Source organism: Onychostoma macrolepis, chromosome 18 (genome assembly GCF_012432095.1).
Source record: "Onychostoma macrolepis isolate SWU-2019 chromosome 18, ASM1243209v1, whole genome shotgun sequence".
Classification (NCBI taxonomy): Eukaryota; Metazoa; Chordata; class Actinopteri; order Cypriniformes; family Cyprinidae; genus Onychostoma; species Onychostoma macrolepis.
Window position 1 is genome coordinate 6858966 of NC_081172.1, and position 6093 is coordinate 6865058.

Genomic DNA, 6093 nt, shown 5'->3' on the forward strand with positions numbered 1-6093 from the left:
GACACCATATTGCCTATTTTTGCTCTATTTAGCCAACAAAAAATGGTTCCAAACACAGCCACAGCAGTGTTTTGCGTCTCTGAGCAACATGACCGTGTTTCGTTCCTGAATGAATCAACTGTTTAAATGATTCGGTTCAATCGCAATGAATCACTGGTTAGGGGGACCCCCCAGGAGCTTTGACACAATTCGAACACTGGATGTTCAGTGTTCAAGACTGAATGGAGTTGAGTTGTTTGACTTCACCACATCAAGAGGTATCAATGTGTCTGTCCAACTGTCTCTATCAGTCTTTATGTCCTTTAGTGAACCAATCTGAACTGTGAGAAGTGTTCAGCTTCACTCTTTCCCCAGAAACGGGAACGAACGCCTGATATGTGAGAAGACTTTCTATTGCTGTGCCCCCAGAAATCTCCAAATCTCGTCTGCTCTTTTACACCGCACTATCTTTCTGAACACCTGGCAGAGTGATTTGCTCTCTTCCCCTGCCTGTGAATCTCTGCTGTTTTCTGAAATGTTGAACTGCAGATCAGCAGAGACCACAAACCACAGCTGAGATTGAAAAATACATGAGTTTCAGTCCTGGATGTGGAAGGTACGTTTTTACGCTGCCTTTCGAACGTTCTGTGAGGGGAAAAAGATACTTTTGTACACTAAGGATGAATTAAATTAATAAAAATAACAGTGAAGACTACTTCTAAGTTCCAAATAATTGATTGTTCATCAAATCTCAAACCTAGTAGTCCGTTTATTTAGGTATTAAGGTGAAGTTTCATCTCATGCTTTCTCTTTCTGTTTCCCATCGTGTGATTTGACTTGTAGGACATTTCTCACAGACCTTACCTTACGATCAAACTGTTCCCACAACAAGCTCAACACCTCAAAGATTTATCTATCTGTAATACTCACCCTAAGGGCACTATTTTAATGATCTAAGCGTATGGTCTAAAGCACACAGTGCAAGTGCACTCAGGGCGTATCATAATCCACTTTTGCTAGTTTAAAGGGATAGTTCACCCAAAAATGAAAATTTGATGTTTATCTGCTTACCCCCAGGGCATCCAAGATGTAGGTGACTTTGTTTCTTCAGTAGACCACAAACGAAGATTTTTAACTCAAACTGTTGTAGTCTGTCAGTCATATAATGCCAGTCAATGGGCACACAATCTTTGAGAGAAAAAAAAAAAACATTCACAGACAAATTCAAATTAAACCTTGCGCTGAAAGTTCAATGCAAACAGAGATATCATCTTTTAAATTTCTGGAAGTTTAATACCTACAAAAACGGCTGGTAAGGGACTGCAGCGAACTACTTCCTGGGTCTGATAAGTCACAGACCCAGATAAACCCCACCCTCGGGAACATGTAAGGAAGGGGGCGAGTCCATGCTGTGCTGCTTTAGAGAAGAGGAAGAGAAAACTAGGGGTGCACGAAAAAATCTATTCATATATGAATCGCGATTCTGTCTTCTAACGATTCTAATGGATTCACAAGTTTCAAAATTAATGTTCTAAAACAGCCGTTCTTAATACCGTTCCTTGCGTTGCCCTGCTCTGCATCTCTCTCTCTCGCTCCCTCTCATTCAGATCGTCAGATCAGCTCCAACAAACTATTCCAATTATACATTTTCACATAGCAATGAGAAGTGTTATACATGGACGCGTGTGCGGTTTCCGTACTGTATTAAAGCTTTAATCAGAATAGAACCTTATATTAAAAGTTAACATAAGCAGCAGCATAATAACAGCATATTTAAAAGTATGAGACAACAAACAAACAAACAAACATACCCTTAAGAGCCATGCTTGCACAGGTTCTGCGCGATCCTCTTCACTAATATCCTCTGCATCTCAAATTGATAAGCAATATAGACGACGCCATTGTTTACAATACAACCGAGCACATGCCGCTGAGCTGAGGGGCGGGACATTTAGACGCACGCTCTGCGGTTTAGTGAATCACAACTGAGCCAGCTAACCAATCAGAGCCCATCACGTTTTTCTGAGGGAGGGGCTTCATAAAAACAGGAAATAATTGAGGGGTTTGTCAGAGAAGGGACAGAGTGGTGTGGAATAAAGGTAAATTATATGAAAAATAATGCGTTTTTAAAAAAACGAAGCATGAACACATGTTAGACTGCACCCTATAAACACAATCAAGCCTAGAAAAAAAAACAGTAAACCACCCTTTAAGAGCGAGTTGCGTTCGCGCCATGGCGGATTTAAACAGCGGAATTTTAAGGCGCACAGCCAGACTGAAAGCCTCTCCAGAGAGCAAACGGATCTGTTCATGCGCGAGCAAATAGGTAGGCTAATTCTGATACGTGCAATGACTATCCATTATGACATTTTTATATTTATGCCTACACAATAATATTCTTTTACACTGTAATCCTTTAATTTTTAATATTTGGCATGTTTGTGTGCTGCTGCGGTCCCTGTGTGTAATAAGCAAAGTGAAGGCGCGTTGTGGACCCGCCCAGAGGCGCATTTTCTACTAACTCGCTGTTTAAATAACAAAAAATATATATATGTTGCACTATTGACTTTTGATTTGAGTTGGTCTGTGGCGCAGTCTATTTTCAGTTCCTCAAAATAGCAACGAGCCAACAATGAGCCTGAACACACCCAGTGTTGCCAATTTAGCTATTTTGTTGTTAAATTTAGCAACTTTTCAGACTACCCCAACAACTTTTTCTTCCAAAAGCACCTAGCAACAAGTTTAGCTATTTTTTATATTTATTTGGCTACTTTTAGCAACTTTTGATAAGTGACTCAATTTCAAACAATAAAAAGGCATGCATTTTCCATCAAAATTACACATAAAGAGGAAATTAAGATGCCTAGCAGTACACACATCACATGAATTACGTTAGCTGCTATTTGGAATTGTTAAATTTAATAATCATAATAATAACTGAATTTATGATACATCTTGTTAGTAGCTTGTACCTGTGATTGTTGATCAGTTAGTACACTGCAAGAAAAATATCTAGAAAAATGGAAAAGGTATTATATAGTAATTTTCCAGGATATTATCCGTTATCCGCTATCTATTATCCATTGTAACCCTGTAACCCGAGCACACAAAATACAATGTGTAATTTAAAATGCAGGTAAAAAAAAAAAAAAAACTGTGAAAAAATCAATAAGGAAAATTCCTTCATATTAACAGTGGATTGTGTCCTATTTTTACAGACTTTTCTTAGAGTGTAGCCCACTAACTAACTACTAATACACTGCTTAAAACTATAATCAAAAATGTGTAAGTTTATTAATTAATTGAATTGTTGAACAATTAAATTTTGTATTTAAAAATAGTTATTTTAATATTATATTAGCATTTATATTATTTTCCGAACACATATAAAATATATTCTTGACTTGATTTGATATAGTGACACAATTTTGCATCGTGATTACATAATGACGTCATCGCGACATCACAACGTCATTTAGCAACTTTTAGCAACAAATCAACCTTCCTTTAGCAACTTTCCCTGAAAATTAGTTGGCAACACTGAACACACCTCGTTTTCAGACCAGCACACCCATGGGCGCACAAATGGGCGCAAATGCACTTACTATTTAAACAACGCGGGGCAGGACTGGAAAATGAGAACTGCATCGGGCTGAAACTAGCAAAAACATTTGCGCCGGGTGTATGATAGGGCCCTAAATGTTTACAATCCAGTCTTTCTTCTTTTGCCCATTCTGCCCTTTTCTTCTTATTTGCCTGTGTCAGATGTAGCTTTTTGTTTGAAACTCTGCCTAAAAGACCCACATCCCTGAGTATTCTCTTCACTGTTGCAGATGTAGCTTCTGTTTAGTGTAATGCCAGCTGAGTACCAGTGAAGAGATTGTGATTTACTTGTCCACTTTTTATTGTGCATCTGAGCCCCATCTCTCTGTACTCTCCAATTTCCTCTTTTTGTTTTAAGACAGTGTTGCATTAAAAGGCCTTCAATATCTCTCAAAAGAGCAATGAGCTTTTTTGTGTTTGGCCACTTTATAACTTAACTTAAAAGAATACTGTAGTTCACCTAAAAATGAAAAAGTGCTGTAATTGTATTCACCCTCAGGCTGTCTAAGATGTAGAAGAGTTTGTTTCACAATAATTCACAAGCAATCCACACAACTCCAGTCGATCAATTAACATCTTGTGAAACAAAAGGCTGCGTGTTTGTAAGAAACAAATCCATCATTAAGTCTTTTTGATCTTACTTTTTGTGGATTATTGTGATGTTTTATCAGCTGTATGAACTCTCATTTTCACTGCAGAGGATCTACTGGTGAGAAAAACAAAACAAAAAAAAACTCATCTACGTCTTGCATGGAATGAGGGTGAGTAAATGTTCAGAAAATTTTCATTTTTCATTCTTTAACATTAGCCCATATTAATAAATGCTGTCCAAAAAATGTTATTTCCGATTGTATTTCCAGTTTAATGTTACTCTGGTGAAAAGAAGTAAGTTTATTTTAAAAACATAAACATGTCTTGGTGATAAACCTTTGAACGATAGTATATAGAAGTGTTTTTTGCTGTCAGTGGAAGGCTGAATTTGGACAGCTTTGGAGTGAAGTACCACAAGGATTTGTTTCAGGCCCTTGTTGCTTTCTCTCTGTCCATGCCCTGAGGACATATTGAGTTCGATGCTGGTTCTGCAGTGCTATTGTGCTTTTCTTCTGGAGTTTATGACAACACAATGAACTATGCAGTTCTTTTTAGGAGAACAAAGCACATGCGCACACGCTAATATGTTAATGGAAGGCCCCAGGCAGGATAGTGTGTCTGTGCAAAACGTGCATCAAACTGATACTGGCGTAGAGATTGTGTGTCATATTGTGTGTGTGTGTGTCTCCACAGCATGCATGACAAGCGGCTAGCTAAAGCATCTCTGAGTCATAACTCCAGCCGATGGGATATGCAGCTTAAAATTAAGAACACAATCACATCTCTATATCATCTCTGCTTGAGGCATAAGGCATAAAATAAGCCCTCAAACGTCATCCGCTTTTGCCTCGGGGTGTCTTACGAAGAGCCTTGTGTGATTCTACAAAGTGTCAGAGCGTAACAAGAGACTATTTTCTGATTTTTCTGATCATTTTCAGACTGCACAGAAAGTGAAACAATGTAAAAAAAATAAAAACTGGTTGCAAAAATTACATTTTTTGGGTTTCATTTGCTGATGGTTTTGATTTTCGTAGGCCTTAAGTTGCTTTAGTGGTAGAAGCTTCTGTGCTTCCCCTACCTTGAAAGGCACCAGCCGCCATGTACCCTCTTAGAGAACGAAGATTTACCCTTTCCCTCAAAAACGTATGTTCTTCCTTTTTCTTTTTGAATGAGGCAGCAAAATCTGCGGTCATTCCCCTGACTGACAGCTGTAAAGCTGACGTATCATTAGTCAGAACATCTGCCTGGTCTGATCCAGGCACCAGTCCCCAAACACTTTTGTTCAGCATAATCTCACCGCTGTTTGATTAAGCTGTCGGAGGCACACAGAGGTTGCTTGCGCTTTAAGACGAAGCTGGGAGACAAATGTTAAGATGGAGAAACAGCTGTTGGTTGTGGTCGAGGGCTGCGAGGAGAGTCTTTGCTGACGGTGATGCGTAAATTCCCAGCTGCTTGCACGACTCCCTTTTGCCACCTGTGCAGTTTTAATGCATAATTTACTGCTAAAGTGTCTGTCCCCGTCTGAATTACGGGTCCAATTTGTATGCTTCTTAAGTTGCTTTTGAAAATGAGCCATGTTCAAGCCCTCTGGCTCAGAATGGGCGGCCCACCTTGCTAAGTGCTGGGATGCATTGGCAAAGCGCTCTCTAAAAAAAAAAAAAAAAAAAAAAAGCTCTCATTCGCTGTCTGCAACCTATGCATATTAAACTTGTTTACTTGAATCATTGCACATTTCATATTGTTGGATTTATTCGATTTAAAAGTTTACTTATTAACTATTCATCAAAAAGAATTTAGATTACTGCAAATCAGAGGAATAAGACCAATTAAACAATTCAGTTCTGATGTCTTCAATGGTGTCAATCAAAACAAGGCATCTATTCTTTGGGCGTGTGGGAATGCTCAGTGCTTGTGTTTGTA

The 6093-nt window shown here is 38.7% G+C and overlaps 1 long non-coding RNA gene across 1 annotated transcript; it reads left to right on the plus strand.

Moving 5' to 3' along the window:
* The first annotated feature begins 2168 nt into the window (after positions 1–2168).
* On the plus strand, positions 2169–5751 carry LOC131524555 (uncharacterized). The gene is made up of 4 exons (XR_009267004.1): positions 2169–2305; positions 4082–4184; positions 4281–4343; positions 4867–5751. It is a non-coding gene; the product is annotated as an uncharacterized LOC131524555 (long non-coding RNA).
* The last annotated feature ends 342 nt before the right edge of the window (positions 5752–6093 follow it).